The sequence below is a fragment of the Polyodon spathula genome, chromosome 1, assembly GCF_017654505.1.
Source record: "Polyodon spathula isolate WHYD16114869_AA chromosome 1, ASM1765450v1, whole genome shotgun sequence".
Taxonomy (NCBI): Eukaryota; Metazoa; Chordata; class Actinopteri; order Acipenseriformes; family Polyodontidae; genus Polyodon; species Polyodon spathula.
The window spans coordinates 82,527,228-82,552,251 of NC_054534.1; the positions used below are offsets into that span (position 1 = coordinate 82,527,228).

Genomic DNA, 25,024 nt, shown 5'->3' on the forward strand with positions numbered 1-25,024 from the left:
TATATTTATCAATTAACTAAATGCAAAGTGAGTGAACAGAAGAAAAATCTAAATCAAATCCATATTTGGTGTGACCACCCTTTGCCTTCAAAACAGCATCAATTCTTCTAGGTACACTTGCACAAAGTCAGGGATTTTGTAGGCATGCAGTCAGGTGAATGATTAAACAATTATACCAAACAGGTGCTAATGATCATCAATTCAATATGTAGGTTGAAATACAATCATTAACTGAAACAGAAACAGTTGTATAGGAGGAATAAAACTGGGTGAGGAACAGCCAAACTCAGCTAACAAGGTGAGGTTGCTGAAGACAGTTTACTGTCAAAAGTCATACACCATGGCAAGACTGAGCACAGCAACAAGACACAAGGTAGTTATACTGCATCAGCAAGGTCTCTACCAGGCAGAAATTTCAGGGCAGACAGGGGTTTCCAGATATGCTGTCCAAGCTCTTTTGAAGAAGCACAAAGAAATGGGCAACGTTGAGGCCCGTAGACGCAGTGGTCGGCCAAGGAAACTTACTGCAGCAGATGAAAGACACATCATGCTTACTTCCCTTCGCAATCGGAAGATGTCCAGCAATGCCATCAGCTCAGAATTGGCAGAAAACAGTGGGACCCTGGTACACCCATCTACTGTCCAGAGAAGTCTGGTCAGAAGAGGTCTAAGACTTGCGGTCAAAAAGCCATACCTCTGATGTAGAAACAAGGCCAAGCGACTCAAATATGCACGAAAACACAGGAACTGGTGTGAAGAAAAATGGCAGCAGGTGCTCTGGACTGATGAGTCAAAATTTGAAATATTTGGCTGTAGCAAAAGGCAGTTTGTTCGCCGAAGGGCTGGAGAGTGGTACACGAATGAGTGTCTGCAGGCAACAGTTAAGCATGGTGGAGGTTCCTTGCAAGTTTGGGGCTGCATTTCTGCAAATGGAGTTGAGGATTTGGTCAGAATTAATAGTCTCCTCAATGCTGAGAAGTACAAGCATATACTTATCCATCATGCAATACCATCAGGGAGGCATCTGATTGGCCCCAAATTTATTCTGCAGCATGACAACGACCCCAAACATACAGCGAAAGTCATTAAGAACTATCTTCAGCATAAAGAAGAACAAGGAGTCCTGGAAGTGATGGTATGGCCCTTGGCAACTGAGGCTGCCTAAATCCACAGAACAACTGTGGTTAGTTCTCCAAGATGTTTTGGCCAACCTACCTGCCGAGTTCCTTCAAAAATTGTGTGCAAGTGTACCTAGAAGAATTGATGCTGTTTTGAAGGCAAAGGGTGGTCACACCAAATATTGATTTGATGTAGATTTTTTTCTGTTCACTCACTTTGCATTTTGTTAATTGATAAATATAATCTAGTAACATGTCTATTTTGAAAGCATTCTTACTTTACAGCATTTTTTCACACCTGCCTAAAACCTTTGCACAGTACTGTACCTCCTAGACACCACCATGTATTCTCAGAATCTATTACTATCACTTGGGTAAGCGCTCACAATTGGATAAACAATCATAAGTGGATAAGAGTTTTTTCTTGTTTATGTAGAACAGATGTATGTAGAAATTTAAAGTGTGTGTGACAAAGTGCCCGCCCCTGTGTATATTATCTGTTATGTGTTGCGTGTGGTGTGTTTAAATGTTGATGTATAGACATTGGTACATGGGATATAAACGGGTCTGTGTAAACACGAGTGTTTAAAATGTATATGTGTATTTAGGCACGAGGATTGCACAGCACTTCACGTGCAAGTAAAATGTAGTAATATGTGAGCACGGGGAATTGCACTTTATTAATTCACGTGCTGGGATTCAAGTGAATAATTAATAGGTAATTGAATCCCAGCGCAACAGTATATATAGATGCACGTTGTCACATATTCGGGGTTGGGTGTTAGGTGAGTGGAGAACGGGAGAGGGGGGGGGGAGAGAGAGAGAGGGAGAGGGAGAGGGAGAGGGAGAGGGAGAGAGAGGGAGAGAGAGAGAGAGGGAGAGGGAGAGGAGAGAGGGAGAGGGAGAGGGAGAGGGAGAGGGAGAGGGAGAGGGGGAGGGGCAGGAGGCCAGGGGGCAGGGCAGGGCAGGGCAGGGCAGGGCAGGTAAGGGCAGAGGCAGGGCAGAGTTAAATATTTCAATTGCTATTACGTGCTGGTAGGACCAGCACGATACTTGTTTATTTAAAACTCACCTTGTTTGTGTGTCTAGCTGCTCACCGTTTTTTGTTAAGTATTAGTCCGTTTTGGTTTGTCTTTTATTTTGGCTACCAGTGCCGTGTCCTATTTCTGTTTTCGTGTTTAAACGTTTTATTTTGTAATAAACCGGCGCCAGCAGGCGTCTTCATCATTTTATTTCATCCTGTCTGTTGTGTATTTCATTCCTCTTCCTGGTTCTGACGCCGCCCACTTCGGCCGTCTCTGTGACAGTGTGACATAAGTATGTGTACATAGGGCTGCCTCAACTATATCCACGATGCAGATGATCTCATCCCCTGAGGGACAAAGGCACCTCTTGAATGCGTGCCATTTTTAAACTGTGAATGTGAACCCCACAATACAGATCAGCACTACCCCATTGTCAGGCTCTTTATACTCAAAATGAGACGCACTTGCTCTATATCGGTCACATGCATCACCGAGTAGCAGGAATACAGTACAAGAGCTCATGTGTAACTAACAAAAAGTGAACAACATGCACATTGTTCAAAAAACTATACCAGCTGGCCCTGACTCATGTCACACAACCCCTTTGTGGATTTGCTGAAGTGTAATTGGTCAGGAGGTGCTTTGTCTCCTCTGCATAGAGACACGTCATTGTTTTTTCTTCTGTTTTCTTCACAGCTGTTTGTGATTTCTGGGTGTTTGTGTCCTGTATGTTTAACAATGTAATGCAACACCAACCTTTGTTGCTGACTGTTTTCATTTTACAACATTCCACTTCTCCAACCCACGTGATAGCAAACACTTTAAAATCAAATGTATTGTCTCATATTAAACAAACTCCAGAGATGAAAAGGCTTCAGTGCACAATGCCAGCTGTATCACTAATATACTTCCTCACCTGACTTCCTCACACAGCCTGTTCAGAAGCAGTTTTTATAAAAATGATTGTGGCAGAAATAACCGGGAATCATACAGAACACACAAAATATGATGTTAAACATATATGAATTGAAATGTCCGGACCATGTTTTTCTTCTTCCTTTTTATTTTTTTTTTTTTTTTTACATGAATTCAGGATATGAAAATATTTCAGATACAAAGCTATAGATAAACTGCTGCATCCTGTTAGCTGCAGTAGATCATTGTAGTTTTAAACAATAGTACAGGAAGCAATTAGGAACCAGGGACCTGCAGCAATTTCTCAGCTACGGCACTGTACAATAAAACCTCGACTATCCAAACACTGTTGTTATCTGAACAGCTCCCTGGTAAGAAACATGTTTCAAAGTATTGGTTAGCATTCCTTTAATGAGGGGGTTCATAAATTACCCCTCGTTAAAACACCACCAGTTAAAAAAAAAAAAAAAAAAAAAAAAAAAAAAAATGTTAACTTGAAATTTAATTGTTCCCTTATCATTTTGTGAGTTTTGCAATCATGTGAGATGTTCTTGGTCGTGTGATCAAAAATAAAACCAGAAAACTTCAAAACATCGTCAGGAAACTAAATTTGAACTAGGACTAAATGACTCTGCAGCTGATGCATAGTTCACACACCCTAGTCTCCTGTCTTGTAAAGCACTTGGTGATGGTGGTCCACTATGAAAGGTGTTTTATAAAAGTTATTTTTCTTATTAGATAGCCCCGTTTCCACTCACCTTTTTGCACCTTCAGTGCTGCGCAGCAGACGCTTGTTGTGAGGGAAGTCAGGAAAAGCCCTGTTTTATAAACAGTTTTTCTGAACGAAAAAAACATATCCTGTATGTACTCTGGCTCTTCATTGTGAAAAATGGTAAGCTATGAAACCGCTCAGGATGTACCGTAGTGCTTTCATGAAAGTTCAGGAGCTGCTCTTCAGTCTTAGTTGCCTGTCATAGATATATACATAGTCTTTATAATTGTAAGAGCCAGCACCATGTTGGGATCTGCCACTGACTTATGTTTCCTTTTGTTTTCTAACAACACACAGCAGTGCTGCTGATTTGGATGATCTAGCGCATAGCTCATTGGATGATCTAGCCCATATCACATATGCCTACTATATGCCTACTATTTTTAAGAATATGCATTAGTGTTTTTTCAGGGGAGTGGGGATATTTTTATACTGTAGCTAAAAAGTGGGACAAGTTCTATGTCAATGGTTTGGAAAGCTCTGGGGGAAATGAAGCAGAACAGCATTTCAGAACTTCAAACAAACTCACAGGCATTCTGGATGGGTTTGTACAGGTGGGTGGGGCAAGATCTGAAGCCACTAAAGACTAGAAAAACTTGAAGATCCTGGTATTGTGTTACAGAAAGGGAATTTGCAGTTTATTTATGACTAGTAAAACACTGACTGAAACAGTTGTATATATGACTCATAAAGTTTCATAACCGTGACACTTTTTATGCCACCTATCTCAAACTAACAAGTTCAAATAAATGATAGAAAGGAGGAGGCTGATTTTGGAGTAAAAGCAAAATGTTTTTTTTTTTTTTTTTTTTACTGTAGTGTTCTACTTGTTACAACTTCACCTGGTAATGTATTACAATCATTTTTTTCTTATCTGTGTGAAAAAGCACTTTACACTCTATCATGTGTTCTGAACATACTTTTAGTTCCTTTGACCCCTCTAATCCTACTTTCTGCGTTAAGTAATAAATTGGACACTAATTAATAAGTGTAATGACATTAAACTCAGGCCACTAAATGTTTCTGCAGCAGCAAGATGTGCTCAATATATTTCTCATATGAATGGTCTCCCCTCCAAAACAGGATGTTCCACATTCCACAATAAATATAGTCCTGATCCTTCAGTGAGATTCAGCATCACCTGGAGGGCAAACAGACTTTGTGCTAAGTCTGTTGCAAACCTAACCTTCTTGTTGCAAACCTAAAGTAATTACTGTATAACAATCAAAAATTAATATTATTGAAAAATCTTGTCTTGCTGACGTGTTGTTATTTTCAAAATTAATGTTCCCATGTAGTCCATTGATTACCTGCGTCATAGCAAGTGAACTTATTGCTCAGAAGAAATTGACATTATGAAGTCTGGAAATTAAAACAGATCAACTGCAGTATGACAACTTGGAAGAATGTTGACAGACTTGGAAGAATGTTGTTTGGCAAAGAAGAGTACAAAATAAGCCTTTGTAATATGTTTAATAATTTCCTTTTAAAAGTTCTTTACCTGACATTTATATGTTCTGATTCACTGTTTTCAAAAAAATGTCGAGCGTTCTTACAGAACAATAGGACTCCTGTATAAGACACAAGTTTTTTGTACTATGGAATGGCTTTGCCTGATGTGTTACTGGTGCCATATACAAAGACGTCACCCACTTTTCTCCATCTTACACATGCTAATAATAAACAATATTTTCTTAAGGCACAGCGAAGTTCTTGAATCTGCAGTACATAGTACCAATCAGCCTGATGTGCCAATGTCTACCTGTATTTCTGTAAATAAAAAGTTATTTTTAACTTCAACCACCTTGTAAGACAGGGAATTTATGCCATCTCTATCTATCATTATCCTTGTGTTTGCCATTCTGTCAAACCTGTAATGAAAAATATATACACAAATTAGACTCAGTATGTCATAAATGGTTAGCTTTCCTCCTCAGTCAAGGTCATATGATTTGAATGAGGACGTTTGCTCAGTGCTGGTACTTCATATTGTAGCCTTACTCTTTAAAAGTACCCTTACACATTTTTCTCTTATGAAAGCTTACAATAGTAAAAGCATAGCAACATATAATAAAGCACAGTGAAAGCATAGCAAAGCATAGGTAAGCATTGTAAAGCCCTGAGAGGTATGGAAAAGCATATTATAAAACATAGCAAAATATGGTCAATTATAGTAAATGCATAGTATAACAATTGGAAAAGCATGGTAAAAGTGCGAAATTACTGTGCAGAAATACTGTGGTAAACTTTTACAGGGTACCATTTCTATACTATAACATTCCCACTCCCTGTTCTCCAAATCAGCTGTGTATATCAGCTGCTGGTAGGCCGCATTTCTTCTTACTCTAGCTGTACCATGCAGTGATTTAGTTAAACAAAACTAGCTAATCCAGTACAATAATATAACAATGAATTGCCCAACAGGGCTCACGCAACAAATAATTACAGATGCCAAACTAAACATGCCCATTTTTAACTTGGGTTTCTTTGGGTTTCTGGTAAGAAAGGGAATTTGCAGTTTATTTATGACTAGTAAAACACTGACTGAAACAGTTGTATATATGACTCATAAAGTTTCATAACCGTGACACTTTTTATGCCACCTATCTCAAACTAACAAGTTCAAATAAATGATAGAAAGGAGGAGGCTGATTTTGGAGTAAAAGCAAAATGTTTTTTTTTTTTTTTTTTTTTTTTACTGTAGTGTTCTACTTGTTACAACTTCACCTGGTAATGTATTACAATCATTTTTTTCTTATCTGTGTGAAAAAGCACTTTACACTCTATCATGTGTTCTGAACATACTTTTAGTTCCTTTGACCCCTCTAATCCTACTTTCTGCGTTAAGTAATAAATTGGACACTAATTAATAAGTGTAATGACATTAAACTCAGGCCACTAAATGTTTCTGCAGCAGCAAGATGTGCTCAATATATTTCTCATATGAATGGTCTCCCCTCCAAAACAGGATGTTCCACATTCCACAATAAATATAGTCCTGATCCTTCAGTGAGATTCAGCATCACCTGGAGGGCAAACAGACTTTGTGCTAAGTCTGTTGCAAACCTAACCTTCTTGTTGCAAACCTAAAGTAATTACTGTATAACAATCAAAAATTAATATTATTGAAAAATCTTGTCCTGCTGACGTGTTGTTATTTTCAAAATTAATGTTCCCATGTAGTCCATTGATTACCTGCGTCATAGCAAGTGAACTTATTGCTCAGAAGAAATTGACATTATGAAGTCTGGAAATTAAAACAGATCAACTGCAGTATGACAACTTGGAAGAATGTTGACAGACTTGGAAGAATGTTGTTTGGCAAAGAAGAGTACAAAATAAGCCTTTGTAATATGTTTAATAATTTCCTTTTAAAAGTTCTTTACCTGACATTTATATGTTCTGATTCACTGTTTTCAAAAAAATGTCGAGCGTTCTTACAGAACAATAGGACTCCTGTATAAGACACAAGTTTTTTGTACTATGGAATGGCTTTGCCTGATGTGTTACTGGTGCCATATACAAAGACGTCACCCACTTTTCTCCATCTTACACATGCTAATAATAAACAATATTTTCTTAAGGCACAGCGAAGTTCTTGAATCTGCAGTACATAGTACCAATCAGCCTGATGTGCCAATGTCTACCTGTATTTCTGTAAATAAAAAGTTATTTTTAACTTCAACCACCTTGTAAGACAGGGAATTTATGCCATCTCTATCTATCATTATCCTTGTGTTTGCCATTCTGTCAAACCTGTAATGAAAAATATATACACAAATTAGACTCAGTATGTCATAAATGGTTAGCTTTCCTCCTCAGTCAAGGTCATATGATTTGAATGAGGACGTTTGCTCAGTGCTGGTACTTCATATTGTAGCCTTACTCTTTAAAAGTACCCTTACACATTTTTCTCTTATGAAAGCTTACAATAGTAAAAGCATAGCAACATATAATAAAGCACAGTGAAAGCATAGTAAAGCACAAGTAAGCATTGTAAAGCCCTGAGAGGTATGGAAAAGCATATTATAAAACATAGCAAAATATGGTCAATTATAGTAAATGCATAGTATAACAATTGGAAAAGCATGGTAAAAGTGCGAAATTACTGTGCAGAAATACTGTGGTAAACTTTTACAGGGTACCATTTCTATACTATAACATTCCCACTCCCTGTTCTCCAAATCAGCTGTGTATATCAGCTGCTGGTAGGCCGCATTTCTTCTTACTCTAGCTGTACCATGCAGTGATTTAGTTAAACAAAACTAGCTAATCCAGTACAATAATATAACAATGAATTGCCCAACAGGGCTCACGCAACAAATAATTACAGATGCCAAACTAAACATGCCCATTTTTAACTTGGGTTTCTTTGGGTTTCTGGTAAGAAAGGGAATTTGCAGTTTATTTATGACTAGTAAAACACTGACTGAAACAGTTGTATATATGACTCATAAAGTTTCATAACCGTGACACTTTTTATGCCACCTATCTCAAACTAACAAGTTCAAATAAATGATAGAAAGGAGGAGGCTGATTTTGGAGTAAAAGCAAAATTTTTTTTTTTTTTTTTTTTTTTTTTACTGTAGTGTTCTACTTGTTACAACTTCACCTGGTAATGTATTACAATCATTTTTTTCTTATCTGTGTGAAAAAGCACTTTACACTCTATCATGTGTTCTGAACATACTTTTAGTTCCTTTGACCCCTCTAATCCTACTTTCTGCGTTAAGTAATAAATTGGACACTAATTAATAAGTGTAATGACATTAAACTCAGGCCACTAAATGTTTCTGCAGCAGCAAGATGTGCTCAATATATTTCTCATATGAATGGTCTCCCCTCCAAAACAGGATGTTCCACATTCCACAATAAATATAGTCCTGATCCTTCAGTGAGATTCAGCATCACCTGGAGGGCAAACAGACTTTGTGCTAAGTCTGTTGCAAACCTAACCTTCTTGTTGCAAACCTAAAGTAATTACTGTATAACAATCAAAAATTAATATTATTGAAAAATCTTGTCTTGCTGACGTGTTGTTATTTTCAAAATTAATGTTCCCATGTAGTCCATTGATTACCTGCGTCATAGCAAGTGAACTTATTGCTCAGAAGAAATTGACATTATGAAGTCTGGAAATTAAAACAGATCAACTGCAGTATGACAACTTGGAAGAATGTTGACAGACTTGGAAGAATGTTGTTTGGCAAAGAAGAGTACAAAATAAGCCTTTGTAATATGTTTAATAATTTCCTTTTAAAAGTTCTTTACCTGACATTTATATGTTCTGATTCACTGTTTTCAAAAAAATGTCGAGCGTTCTTACAGAACAATAGGACTCCTGTATAAGACACAAGTTTTTTGTACTATGGAATGGCTTTGCCTGATGTGTTACTGGTGCCATATACAAAGACGTCACCCACTTTTCTCCATCTTACACATGCTAATAATAAACAATATTTTCTTAAGGCACAGCGAAGTTCTTGAATCTGCAGTACATAGTACCAATCAGCCTGATGTGCCAATGTCTACCTGTATTTCTGTAAATAAAAAGTTATTTTTAACTTCAACCACCTTGTAAGACAGGGAATTTATGCCATCTCTATCTATCATTATCCTTGTGTTTGCCATTCTGTCAAACCTGTAATGAAAAATATATACACAAATTAGACTCAGTATGTCATAAATGGTTAGCTTTCCTCCTCAGTCAAGGTCATATGATTTGAATGAGGACGTTTGCTCAGTGCTGGTACTTCATATTGTAGCCTTACTCTTTAAAAGTACCCTTACACATTTTTCTCTTATGAAAGCTTACAATAGTAAAAGCATAGCAACATATAATAAAGCACAGTGAAAGCATAGTAAAGCACAAGTAAGCATTGTAAAGCCCTGAGAGGTATGGAAAAGCATATTATAAAACATAGCAAAATATGGTCAATTATAGTAAATGCATAGTATAACAATTGGAAAAGCATGGTAAAAGTGCGAAATTACTGTGCAGAAATACTGTGGTAAACTTTTACAGGGTACCATTTCTATACTATAACATTCCCACTCCCTGTTCTCCAAATCAGCTGTGTATATCAGCTGCTGGTAGGCCGCATTTCTTCTTACTCTAGCTGTACCATGCAGTGATTTAGTTAAACAAAACTAGCTAATCCAGTACAATAATATAACAATGAATTGCCCAACAGGGCTCACGCAACAAATAATTACAGATGCCAAACTAAACATGCCCATTTTTAACTTGGGTTTCTTTGGGTTTCTGGTAAGTAAGTTCAGTTGTTGACAGCAATGGTTACCATGGACTCCAGAGTTACCATGTGCAAGTTTTAATATGGTTTTGTTAGCAATTTAAGCTACCTATTAAGAACATTGTTACAGCACAGAACTGTATAAGATAAAATATGTGTTGCTAAACCATGCACAGAAATTGAGGGTTTTAAACAGACTGTTCCAAAATTGCGTGCAATGAGTAACCTACACCTTTCTTGCCTTTTATTGCAAAGGGCATTGATGGGCGTCGTTGGGTTGACCCCAGCATTATGAAGGTCCAAGTTTCTTCTTCTTTTTCTTCTTACAAATGTGAAAGTCACATTTGGTTATTATAGGGGCTTTTTGTCTGACCAAGTTCCCAACTTTACTATAAGTTCAGTTTTAAAATGTAAATTGAGAAAATATGTTTGAATAAGTATGCCATTTTGCTGCAAATTCATCCATTGACCTTTGAAAGACTATGATTGTGATTGTTTTATGTTCAGTGATGTGGACTGGTTGCAGCATCTACAAGTGTTTTGGTCTGCAAGACATATTGCTGTATCTATGGATATATTTGCCACAGTGTTAGTATTTATTGGTGTTTTTATTTTGCCAGTATAAATGGATAAAGTTTTTTTTTGTTAGTCAAAGACCTATACTGTAACAGGACTGTGTGACATACCTCTGTGGATTAGGCTCATTTTTTATGTCTCTGTTATGACGGCTCATTCAGAATTTTCCAGTAATCATTTCAATTCATTTAGTTGTTTCTAAAGTGTTTTTGAGAAACAATTGTAAAAAAAAACATAACATCCAAGGACAGCACAACTGCAACTTCTAATTAATTCTAACCCACTGCATCTTAGACCACCAGGCCAACATTAGCTTCGGTTTTGGTAATTTCAGGCTGATATATTAAAAAAAGAAGAAATACTTGTTGTAAATATCATCATCTTCACCTCCCCACCCCCAGTAACTGTTGGGGAAGCCACTGATCTTTTCAAACTGCTTCCTGCTTAATGAAGATACACCTCCAAAGTACTGTTTATAGGGCAAACTGAAAAAGACAAAATTATTATCAGTTTGACTTGTTAAACTTCAATTCTGCAAAGACAGTATGTGGCCAAGGAGGCCATGGAATCCATGGCAACCACCACTGTGGTGAATCAAAATACAGAACAAGTCAAACATATAGAAAGCGTCTTAACAAAACTGTGTAACTGCTCAATTAAGGCATGAGGGATAACATACAATATGGTAGTACAGCTGCGACTGTGTTAAAAAACAAAATCACTCAAAATTTAGCAGTGCATTTGTTCTCAACCTTTTATAACCAAGGATCCTACGTATCATAGGAGTATCGTCATAGCATATTTAAATTTTGTACATACTATATATATATATATATATATATATATATATATATATAGATATAATAATATATAATATATTATATATATATACTCCTCACTCTCACCTTCACAATTCTCAAAGCTAACTCTCATTAACACCCATGAACACAAAACAAATACATTTTACAGCAGGGCTTTGCCCTGCCCGCTTTTCATGTGCAGGGCTCTACGCCCTGTCACATATCCACCCCCCTTGTGCAACGCACACTTGGCCCCAACTGCCACCTCGCCCCTTACTTTCAAAGTCCCGGAAGAGGGGAAGCAAGTTGTCCATGGGGGCAGCCATGGGTTGAGGTCTTTCACCCCCCCACTTCTTCATGGCTGGCAGCTCCCGCTTCCAGGGCTCCAGCCACACGATCTCCCACAGCGAAACTGCTGCAGGGGAGCTGGTCTCCTGACCTCCCCCCTTCTTCATGGCCAGCAGATCCCCTTTTTGGGTCTCTGGATACACAATTTCCAGCAGCGAAACACCTGTGGGGGGAGCTGGTCTCCTGACCTCTCCCCCTTCTTCATGGCTGGCAGCTCCCCTCTGTGGGGCTCCGGCTACGTATTTTCCTGCTTCCATGCAGGACTGGCAGCGACCCCAGGCAAAGCAGAGCTGGCAGCAACCCCAGGAGAAGCAGAGTAACAGTCAACCCCAGGCAATGCGGAGCAGCAGGCAACCCCAGGCGATACAGATGTGGCATCCCTGAGTGGAGTGGGTGTAGAATCCCCTGGGCGGTGACGGCGGCAGTGGACCGTCAGGAGGCGACAGCGGCAGTGGAGGCGACAGCGGCAGTGGACCCTCAAGAGGCGACGGCGGCAGGGGACCCTCAAGAGGCGACGGCGGCAGGGGACCCTCAAGAGGCGACGGCGGCAGGGGACCCTCGGGAGGCGACGGCGGCAGGGGACCCTCGGGAGGCGACGGCGGCAGGGGACCCTCGGGAGGCGACGGCGGCAGGGGACCCTCGGGAGGCGACGGCGGCAGGGGACCCTCGGGAGGCGACGGCGGCAGGGGACCCTCAAGAGGCGACGGCGGCAGGGGACCCTCGGGAGGCGACGGCGGCAGGGGACCCTCGGGAGGCGACGGCGGCAGGGGAGCCCCTGGCTATGAAGGCAGCAGCAGGAACTCTACTTCTCCTTGGGATGGAGCCAGGACGTTCTTCCTCCCCCCTATTGGGCTGTGGACACATCAGCTCCTCCCTCTTGGGCTGTAGATGTTCGGCCTCCCCCTTCTTGGGCTGTGGATGTTCGGCCTCCCCCCTCTTGGGCTGTGGATGTTCGGCCTCCCCCCTCTTGGACTGTGGATGCACCAACTCCTCCCTCTTCGGCCTCCCAGAAGCAGGGGTCTTCATAGGGGCAGTCCTCCCAGTCATACCAAAACTCTCTGCACATGATGCACAGGGGGGCCCCTTCAGCCCTCCACTGCTCCTGCTCAGCCTCTCAGTATGGGGATCCCAGTCGATGGTAAGCATTAGCTAAAAGTTATTAATATATTCAATTGACGACTCCAGCTACATTCCCACATGTGTTTGCTGAGAAAATTTTAACCCAAAAGTCCCTGCACAACACACACCCTGACTGCTGCCATACACCTATACTAATAATACAAAATACATTTAAACAACAACAATAATACTACTAATAATATACAAATAATACAAATAAACAGGGTGCATATTCACTCCATTCATTGATGGGTTCTTAATTCAAATTGTATAATTTAAAATGAACTAATGTTGTTTTTTTATTCTTCTTTTATTGATTTGAAATATCATTTTTATAATTTAGGTCCCCCCGCCCCTTCTCATACACAACAAATAGTTTAGACCAATTGATGAAACATGGGACCTACAGTATGTCTATATTATCTTATTTTTTCTTCAAATGGAAAAATTACCTGAAGCCAAATTTATCCATAGATACAGAGAGATGTCTTGGCTGACTAAAACACTTGTAGATGTTGCGATCGTCCATTGGGATCAAGTCCACATCACTGAACACAAAGCAATCATAATCATATTCTTTCAAAGCTTCAGCATAGCCCACATTCAGTAGCTTAGCCCGATTGAAAGCTTCATTTCCATTCTGTTTAAAATGGGAAGAGAGAAAAAAATAAACAAAGAAACCAGGTTTACTTATCAGCGTACAAACCAAATGTCTTCTCGATTCTTGTTTATTTAAATAATTGTTCAATAGAGATGAAACTGCCCTTCAACAAAATAAGAACAAGGAAGTAACATTGTTTTTTCATATCTGCTACTTTCAGCTACTTCCATAGAGCCCGATTAGCATTTATCTTGGACTAACTAACCTAATGCAGTGCTCTCATGTTATAAGGTAGCCCTTTATAGGATGTAGCGGTTATAATGTGCTATTAGTCATGGCTCCCATTAGACCCTCAGTCCCAGTCCACTAGCACCTGCATTCTTGTTATAAACCAGAACACAGACAATGCAGCCTTTTAACTATGACTCCCGACAACATTGCTATAAAGAGAAGCACTGTGTAACAGACAGTCTGGATTGTCCAGGATTAGTTCAAATTTAAGGGCTTTGGCAAAGTGACAATTAGTAGCAGGTGTATAGCAGGTGCGGTGCTGGTGCAGTAATCCCAAGAACAAACAGGCAACAAAGTACATGTGAAATGATTTGTTTAATTGTTATTAATCCAATGGTCTGATGACCAGCCAGCAAATAATAATGAGCTGGCAATACACAACAATGTGTACTGCACGGTAGTGAAAAGAGTTGCAGTCCTGTAAACAATAAGCACAGTACTAACACACAATTAAACACACACAATCACAAGTCCAAATTGAGCGCTCTCAGTGCTTGTGCTGCAGTACAATATAACACGTGCTATATTTGTGAACAAGTGGTGATAACAACGTTAACCGTGACTGTAGTGCAGTGTTGATCCAGTTTTGTGCTGGCCCGTGGTGACAGCTCCGGATTCCTGTTTAGCCGTCTGGTGATTTAACAAACAAGACAATTACTAACAACACGAAAAACAAACACTCACAAAATATTTTTACAATGCTTTCTCTGCGTCTCAGGAGGTCCTTCTTGTTTCTCAGTATAAACCAAGCGAAGGAAAAGATTTGCGATTCTCCGTCCCCTTTATGCTGTCACGCATGACCTGTTGGTAAGCAATTGCAGCTGCCTCTATTGCTTACAGCTGCTACCGCATTTACCTTCCGGGTCAATACGTTCCTGCAATGGAGTCTCGCCTTCTTCCAGGCTGACCGACTTCCCGACCCAGGAAATAAACTGTCAGGCCAGCCTGTCCAAAGGCTTCTAATTTCTAAAAACTTAATAAGTGGAATATGGGTACATTTATCAATTCCGTAGTATAAATCTGTTTTAGTATTTAAATTTTGGCCACTGAAACTTGCCTACTAAAAAATGCGTGTTATATTTCAACTTTACACAAGGTTGTGTAGATTGGACATTCTGACTGCTGGTGAAATGTGAGGCAGATTGCCAGAGATATTAGACTTTCAAATGGGTGTGTGCATAACGTTATTGTGACGTATAATCAGGAGAGTTTGACAGTTGCATAACATCAGCCTAGTCACCCATCAATAGTCACAAACCGTGCACAATGGCCACTTGCTCGCCATGTCCATTCCAACCAACAACAAAGCTTGTGGACATCACCAGCTCCATAAACATGAGCCAACATATAGAACAATGGGTTCTGCATAGGCTAGGATATAACGGGTGAATGGTACTGCGGAAACCCCTGCTCATCCATGTAAATGTACAGTGCAGATAGCAGATGTTAGACAGATATTTAGAGGACCACTCTGATCTCAGAGTATTCTCCCTTCCAACAATTCAGTTTGAATAGGCTCATTTGGGTATGGAGGTGAGATGAATTGCGGGCCAACTGTTTAATGGCAAAACATGGTAGCTGCAGCGTCATGGTGCGGGGTGAAATTTGGTTCAGTGGAAAAACAGAGCTGGTGTTCATTGAGGGATGTCTCAATTCAGCATGTTAAATTGCTCTCCTTCACAACCATTGCATACCATTGTTCTGCCAAGGGGTTTTGTAGTTTACAGTGCATCACACCATTTGCAGGAAGACGGCACCAAATGCCGTACATCCAGAATCACTATTACCTTGAAGAGACATAAGGGGCTGCAGCTTCTTCCCTGTACTCCTCAGAGACACGACATGAACCCTATCGAACATGTCTGGAAACAATTCCATAAACAACTGTGGAAAATTCAACCACTACCTGCCAACGTGAATTAACTGCAGTCAAAACCCATGGCACTATGGCCAAATCTGGACCAGTGTGTAATACAGAATCTCATTGATTTCATGTCTTCATAGGTTCATGCATGATGCAAAAGGCCAAACTCAATACATGCATTCACCTTTTTGCATATGTCTAATGAACTGAATTTTGGAGTGAATCGTAATCTAAGGTCATATCTGTCTGTCTCTCTTTATGTCACACTCCAGTTATAATGAAATTTGATTATATTCCTGCACATATCAAGAATATATTGCGCGGCATTGAAATTGGAGCAAATTAGCAATCCTAACCTGTAAGGGATCATAACCTGACACTAATTGCATGTGGTCACCATTCAAGCAGGCCTAACATTGTGACAAATTAGAAATAAGTCTTTTGAACAGAAAAATTCCTGTAGAAAGTCATTTGTACTACATAGCTGCATACAGTTCTTACCTGATGTACCACAAAAACGCCATAATCAAGCTGCTGCCGCTGCAGAATGTGGTGAAGATAGTACAGCCAGTACTTGAGATGTTTCTCGCGGTTTCGGAATGGAATGATGACAGCCACTTTCTGAAGAGCTCTACAGTCTTTTGGGGTAAACCGCCCTCCTCTTTGTAGTGCTGGATTCTGTTTCTTGACTTCCTCCAAGTCAACTGGCTTTGAAAACCCTACTTCAAACGTGCCCACTGTAAATACAGAAAATGACCTAGTCGTTAAGCCAATGGGGGTAACTAATTTATCCTTTCTGTTATTGTTCAGTGGCCTTTCTTAATGTACTGTATTTATACTGTGGTTTTGTCAAACAAGATCAATATTTAACTGATCTAAAAAAAAGTGTGATGTTCATGAAAGGGATGTACTGCAGACTGTTGTTGGCTTCCTTTACAACCATTTCATTTTTCATGAATTCCAAGTTGCAAAAATAAATACACAAAATAAAAAAGATACTAACAGACACTAAATCTGGAAGAAAAGAACAACGCAGAATAAATATGGGTCAGAATAATGGATACAAATTAAATGGGCATTGTAATAGATGCATGCTATAGACTGCAAAACAATCTGCTATACAGTGATATTAGAAATGCATGTAGCAAAGGAGAAGCCATACTAATGGGGGATTTAATATAGAATGGGAAAACCCGGTGGGGAGCACGACAGCCAAAACTGAAATAGTAGAAATGACAAATGGCTGCTTCCTAATTTGTCAATGCACCGACTTAGGGGAGGCATGCCTTGATTTAGTCTTTTCAAATAACGAAGACAGAATAACTAAAACAGAGGTCAGAGAACCACTGGCAAACTCAGATCACAACAAGGTCTCCTGTGTACAGTGCTGTATTCACTTTGAAAAACATAGATCACATTACTGTACTTATCAGACTACTTTGGCACTTAACAATGAACATAATACTCTGTATAACTTTTTAAGCAAAGCCGACAGCCCTGTAATAAAGTAGTACGCATGAGCCACAAAAAACAGAAACAACAAAGTATGCATGAACCAAAAAAGAAAACCAGCAAATCCCTCTTGCCACTGCCATCCAGATTAAAACCTAAGTGAAAGGCATGCAAACTAATAAGACTAACCTAGCCTCCTGAAACTTGGTATGCTAGATATGGTTCTCATGTCTAATATAATACATTCATATAGTCGCACAACCTATGGTAGAGTGAAAAATGAGTCATAAAAAAAATATTAAAAAAACAATATAGAGATATTTCAGTGTATATTTCCTATGTTTAAACACCATAGGCAGCTATCTATTAAGACCATGTTAAAATTATTCCCTGACTGGCCATCATAGCCATGTTTTACTGTACTAACCATTTCTAAATATCAATGCGCAGCCTGCATTGTTCATACTTACCTAGAAGAGGCGATGTTTCAGGACAATTCTCAAGTACAGGTACCTTGTCCTCTTTGGAGGTACATTCTTCATATTTACAGTTCAATATAAGATTACTATTTGAAATGACTTTAAAAGGCATCCAAATAATATATGAAGACAACTAAAATGCAGAGCATACAAAGCAATACAAACAGCTTGCAAGACCTCTGTAGAAACCCGCCCTGTACATTCAGATTGACTGCAGGCATTGTAAAGGAACAGGTATTGAATTAACTGGTTCCTAAAACTGAAAAAATTGTTCATTCATATAGCTTTAAACCTTTAGTAAGCAGCAGCACTGTGATGTTTCAAGAGGAGCAGAGGCTCTGAGAGTCTAATGGGTGTTACTGTACAAATCATTGATAGTCTCAAATGTGGGTGCAGTTTGTAACTTCAGGCAACCTGTTACACAGCCAATAGTAGGTGAGATCATAAGAACAATGGAACATTACACAACATGTTCAGCTATAAACTGAAGTAATTCCAGAAAACAATGTAGGGTAACCAACTGTGATGCCTGCCTGTAAATATTTTGTGTTGGTGGTGGTTGGCAGAGAGGGGGTTATTTCCTATCCCTGCCAAACATGGCTCTGCCATCGTGAGACAAGCAGTAGATCAAGCTTTGATCGGCAGCTGCATCCGTAGGTGGACTCACTTCGCTAATATCACCAGTCTGTGTTCCAGTGGAGCACTGTGAGGACTGGTGGGAGCTGTTCAATCAATCAATCAATCAATCTTTATTTCATATGATAATAATAATAATAATAATAATAATAATAATAATAATAATAATAACTAGAACTGCCAGGCAGTTTTACGGCTCCCTAGCCTCAGTATCAGTACCTGTCTAAGTGTGTTTAGTTCTCAATGTGCCAAGTTTAAAATCAGCAACTTCAACTGTTCCACAGAAGAAGATTTTGAAAGTTTTTTTTTCAAAAATTCATCAGGCAGCCTTGTTTAATGCAATTTTCTTAAAAACCGGTTGTATTGCTACAGTGTCATGGATGATGCTTGTGAAGTTTTGAGTTAGTTAAGTAAACTGTTTGTCAACTGAGGCTGTTTTAAATTTCAGATGTAAACATACACCTGTTAACCACCAAAGTTAATGCGGGTTTGGAGGCTAATGATATATGCCAATTGTCAGATCAATCGCTTCACTGGTTCCCAAGAAGAAGATTTCGAAAGGTTTCTAAAAAATGCGTCAAACGGCCATTTTCATTTCTGGTTAACACAATTTTTCAAAGTCAGTTGTATTGATACAGTATCAGGGAAGATGCTTTTGAAGTTTGGAGTTAGTCAAATAAATCGTTTGTCGACTGACGCAGGTTTAAATTTCAAATGTAAAAGTATAAGTGACGGCCATCTTATTTTATAAAACATCACCATTTTCACATATTTGTATCCCATTGTTACTGGGACGATAACTATCAAGTTTGGCGTTTGTTGGACAAACAGTTTTCAAACAGCAGCAGTTTGTATTTAGGGGCGCGTTTTGATAAGATTTGTGGCAGCCATTCACAAAGCACTTTACAAGATGCAGTAACATCTGCTCAGGTTGTGGATGACTTCTGCAGCTGAGTGAGGGTCAATATGAGAATTTTGTAGTGCACATGCAAGTGGTTATTGCAGTCACTGACATTCTGACTACTGTTCGAATCTGTGGAGCTGACTTGAAGTTCACAGTTAAAGGTGGCTGACACTACTGGAGGTCTGCGGGAGAGAGCATTCTCATTAGCGTTTGTGACCTACCCTGTGCACTATGACCCAATCATATGCATCTATTTCTAAGGCCCGTCAACTGTGGCGTCCTGTTCGGTCATTTTCGATAGGAATGCATCTCAGCCCCAACAAAGGTTTATGTTCTGTGACAATGGTAAAAGGATGCATAAGATATTTTCTAAATTGACAAATGGCCCACAGTTCTCTGTCTTATGTAGCCCATCGTCCTTTGGCCACCGTAAGAGCATGGCTAGCACATGCCACTACTTTCTCAAGGCCCGTTTGCATTTGTGCTAAGACAGCACAGCCGTCTGGGACGCATCAGTGTTGACAAGAAATGGCTGGCTGAAGTCTGGCAAAGTGATGATCAGTTCTGTAGACGGCACATTGCAAAGGTAATTAAAAGCAGATTTACACTCACTTGTCCACTGGAATGGGAAGTTCTTCCGTGAGGTGATGTAGAGGTGTAGCATGTTGTATGAACACAAGCCAAGGAAGGCATGCATCTCAGTCGCCATGAGTGGTGTAGGCCATTCCTTGACCCGCTGTGTGTTTCGTGGATCAGGTTGGAGCCCCTCTTGAGTCCTAAAAACACAACATGGTCAAAAGCTATGTGGCACTTTTTTGAGTTAAGCTTCAGTCCACTGCTTTGAATTCTGGAAAAGACTTAATTCAGGAGGACTAGATGGTCATTAAAGGTCTTGCTGAAAATTAAAATATCCAAATAAACCATACACAACTACCATGGGAGCCCCTGCAGCGCCAGCTCCATTAAACATTGGAAGGTCACTGGTGCGTTGGTAAGTACCATGGGCATGGCACAGAACTGATAGAGTGCCCTTCCAGTTGTAAACGCTTTTTTTTCACAATGCTCCTCAGCAACCTCCACTTTCCACTAACCATTCCAAAAATTCAGAGTACTGTACCAGGCAAAGCTTGCCAGGGCATCAAGCGTGTCATCCACACAAGGTAGAGGGTGCGAGTCCTTGACTGTGATGCTATTCAGCTATTGACATGATAGAACTGTCCTAAGTGGGTACCCTGATGAATTTTCAGCATCTGTTTGGTTGGGTTTAACAGGCGGGCAGCAACAACTCCCTTTTCAACAGCAGCTACAGTGCGTACAACGACAAGCTCTGTGTTATCATTAGAGTTTGGCTCCAAATGGCCTACATAATTATCTGGAGGTGTGTCAGCTACACTTGGTGACTCCACACAAATAGGAACAATAAATTCACTTAGTCGTGGCACAGTCACTGTGGTTAAGATGGACACATTACAGTATTCTGAGATAAAGTTGAAGTTGAAGTGTACAGGACAGTGTCTAGTGTCAAGGACAGCATGGTGCTTGGATAAGAAGTCCCAACCTAAAAGCACTGACTGTGTAGTATCACGTACGAGGTCTCACTTCCAAGGTGCATTGTCATTTTTAGCGTGCCCAGTAATTGTCCATTAACAGCAAGAGCCATCAAGCACTGCTTATGAATGGTGCGTTTACACAATGCAGGAACTGTCATTCTGAATTCAGCACTAATGACACACTGGAGCCTGTATCAATTAGAATTGTTACTACAGTCCTTTTAATGATGCCTTTAATCTAAGCAGTAGGCATGTTTTTACAGTCATACAGTAAAATACTTCAAATCAGTTTTACTTCCCTTAGCAGACTGATCCACTCCTTCCTGACCCAAGGAGGTGGAAGCTAAGGTCTGGGCCGCAGCACCAGCTGATTGTAGTTTTCTGTCTCCCTTCAGGGAAGAAGCTGGTGAAACACTGTTGCCGTTACTGGCTGGGAAAAGGAATCTCACACCGCGCTTCTGCGAAGCACCATCGTAGGAAGATCGAGATCCAGGGTCGGTGTAGCTGTGCCTGTCATTATATGAGGAGTACTGCTCCTGTTGCTGCTCCGGTGTGCACTCATTGCTTCTATGCTGCTCAGGTGAACGGCCCCTCAGCTGGGCATCAGTCTCCAAATAACGTGATGAATGGCATCTTAAATCAGCACAGTCACATTTGCAACATCCCCACTCTTCAGATTTGGAATAATGTCCATCAGAAGCGATATAGTGTGGTGAAGGACTCTTATCATGGAATGCAGGGGTGTCAAATCTTCTGGTATCAGTTCAAAAGCTTATTTTGAACTGATACCAGAAGATATGACACCTTTCAAAAGCTTATTTTCTCTGTTCGAAATAGTGCTGACTGTGGTCATCTGGGTCCTGACACCATATCCGAGACTAAAGGCTGGGGTATGTTAATCATTGGGATTGCATCTTAAGAGCCTCCCTAGCACGTTCACAGCAACCAACAATCGAAAGAGCTTCCTTCAAATCGGTTGCTCTGAGCTCGTGGTATTTTACCTGCAGCGCAGAATCCAAACCAGCAATGAAGCGTCAGAATTCTGAGTGTTTGGGTCATAATCAGGAAAAGCTTCAGTCACTAGCCTGGTGATTTCAGCTGCATAAACCTCCAAACTATATAACTATATGTTATAAACTGTTTATGTCCGAACACATTGTTCAGTTTTTCTTTAACCCTGACTGACAACAACAGGCAACCTATCCCACAGCAAACACGTATATAAACGGGCTGGCAAAACATTTGCTAATGTGCCTTCATAATCCAAAACAATTTTGTCTTGTAAGAGCACGCACTGCCACATCATAGCGCCTTGCCCAACTTAGAAATGTTTATTTCCCATCACCCTTGAATGGCAGGGGTAGTTCAATCCTAACGTGCCAAGATTCCGGTTGTCTATGTAAACAGGAACTGTACTGTCAAGAATTGTTAGTAAACATATTGAATGGTGGTTATTTGCTGTCACTGGGTTCAATTTTAGAGTCTCCGTTTATATATTTCTTCTTCTTCTTCTTTTTCTTCTTCTTCTTCTTGCCGGTGTTCTGACAATCTGAGCTACTAGCTCGGGATTAGCTACCCGGTAGCTCAGATTGTCAGACTATGCTGAAAAACTGTGCTACCCTGATTGAAAAAGAATAGCAGAAGTTCATTCAAAGGCAGTAAACTATATCCTGAAAAGCTTGCAGTCTATAGTGTTTATAATTTTTTATTTATTTTTTATTTTTTTACCAAATATGCTTTTTAAAAGTGTTTTTAATACTATAGATCAGGTGATTCTTTGCGATGCGTCTGCGAGTTAAAGCCCGTGGATCAGAGGGAGTGTACTTTCTCATAGGGTGCACTTTTTCATGCTACATCGGTTTCAGATAGCCCATATATGCTTTCCTATCTATATTTAATAGCAATATTGACCATATTTGATACCTGTACAAAGCTATAAGCTAATATAACTTACCGAAAATGTTGGTCAGATTTATGGGAGTGAATTGAAGAGGGAGGAAGTAAAGTTAAAGAAATGTCACGGCGCCTGTGAATTTTGTGTGGGCAGCTCATCCTAATCAGTAGCTCAGATTGTCAGAACACCTGTTCTCTTGCAAGGAGCATACGATATACATCGGTCTTATGTCTTTGTGATTAGGTCACCTACCAACCCTGATGCTGCTTCCCACCGTGCTCGCTACACTATCAATAAAATTGCTTCTGATGTACATTCATGCTGAAATGTAGACCATTTACTTCAGTATCCAGTGTGTTGTTATTATTGCACAAGATGCCAAAAACGATAATGTTTGGCAACAGCCATCCAGATAACAAAGACATCCAGATAACAAAGATATATACTATATATATATATATATATATATATATATATATATATATATATATATCACTCACTGTTCCTCTTTCCAAAGTAATAAAATAAAATAAATCGCACCAAGTAACATTATGGGACATTTTATTTAGCGTGGTTCATTGCTACCTTGTTGAAATAAACAACAGACAACCACCCTACCTGTGTGTCTGTTTTGTATATACTATATATATATATATATATATATATATATATATTATATATATATATATATATATATATATATATATATAAAATCACTACACAGAAGTATTTGTAATGTTTAAAGTCAAATGTGAAGCTTGTTTTATATTGTTAATTGATGGCACTAGTGAGATTGTAATTTCCTTAGAATCTGAAAGTGTACCAATAAATACTTCCTGTGCTAACTTGTTATTCACTACTACTGTTTGTATCACTGTAAATACTCCCAATATCAATCAAACCCTTTGTGTGTGATAACGGGGCACAGGTAGACATACTGTTTGACATTTTTAGGAGCCCCGCTGCCTGAAATGCACAGGCGATACCAAATAATACAGCCATAGACTATGGTATTGTCAACTGTCTAATTTGGCATCCTGTGTGTTTCTCACTGTCAACAACAAATCTTGTGTGTGTATTGTATATAAATTATAAAACGTGTATTTTAAATACTCTGTCCTGACTGGTCAAAATAGGTCACAAGGGGTGTTCATATTACAGCATATCACCATGGGTCGGCACTTTTTTTCAAAAACAGGCAAATAATTGGCAGATATCCATACGCTAGAATTTAAAAACAAAAACGGTACACATATTGGAATTTATCGCAATAAACATGACAGACGAGATTTATGTAAATATTGAACTTTTGGGAAACCGAAGTGTACATGAGATATTGAATGAATCTGAATCGGACACTAATGATTAATTAAAGTAGTGAAAAAAACACAAAAGTATTCAAATAAATTCAAAACTCGCCATTCTGATCGCTCTGTTCCTTCTCCTTGAACTGCGGCGTTTCCCTATCCCATTTTGAAAATAAATATCTCTTAAACTTTCAGCTTTTCACCAAAAAATGGTGTCCCTCTTACAATAGACTTTGGGTTAAAAGATGTTTTGTTGCCGTTGCTCCCGCTGTCCGTTCTTCGGTCTGCCTGCCTGCTGCCACTGGACCCACCCCCTGCGCAGCTGTGCGGTCTCATGCTGAACATTTATAAATATATTATATTCATCTCGGCAGTTCCTGACATACCTTTAATGTGTCCAGGTACGATGGTATCATGTCTTCTGCTGTGCCCTGCATTGTTTTAAATTGTTTCTTAACACTGGCCCAGTAGTTCTCCACGTTACCAAGCTGTAAATTGCAGTCAGTTTGATAGCGGGTATTCCATGCAAATAACGTCTTTCCCCCACTGTGAAGCTGTAGCACAAATCTGATATGGACACCTCCTGTTACTATCCCTAATAACAAAGGATGATTAAAAAAATCACACTATCACCTGGTACTATCGCAGGTCTTGTGAGGAAGGGTCTGCGTGATTTAAGGCAGTTATATTTGTGCTGCGTGATTTAAAGACAGACTCATTTGTGTTGTGCCATGATGAAAATGGGCAGTAATATTTTACTTTAAAATGTAATGAATGAACCAAGAATTACAAGAAGTGTAACGAATCAAAACTGCACTTTCAATAGCAATATTCAGGTCAACATCTGAAGTTATTTTTTAATTAATGCATTTTTGTTTTTTTATGTTTTAAGGACTATTTTTCTAAGGTCAGGCAGAGGTGGAAGGATATTTAATAAAAACGACTTTTTTGTTAATTAAAACATGTTTTATGTTTTTTTTTTTTTTTTGTAATGTTGCTTGATCCATTTTATAAGCGCAATAAGGCACTTCAGGGTGTGGGATACACTTTAATATCTACACGCACTGGGCGGTTAAAGACACTCGGTTTTACATCGTGACTTATAACGCAAGAGGCGTG

The 25,024-nt window shown here is 39.5% G+C and overlaps 1 pseudogene; it reads right to left on the minus strand.

Annotated features, from left to right (window-relative positions):
- Nucleotides 1-8,420: 8,420 nt before the first annotated feature.
- Nucleotides 8,421-17,951, minus strand: LOC121323263 (annotated as a pseudogene).
- Nucleotides 17,952-25,024: the final 7,073 nt, after the last annotated feature.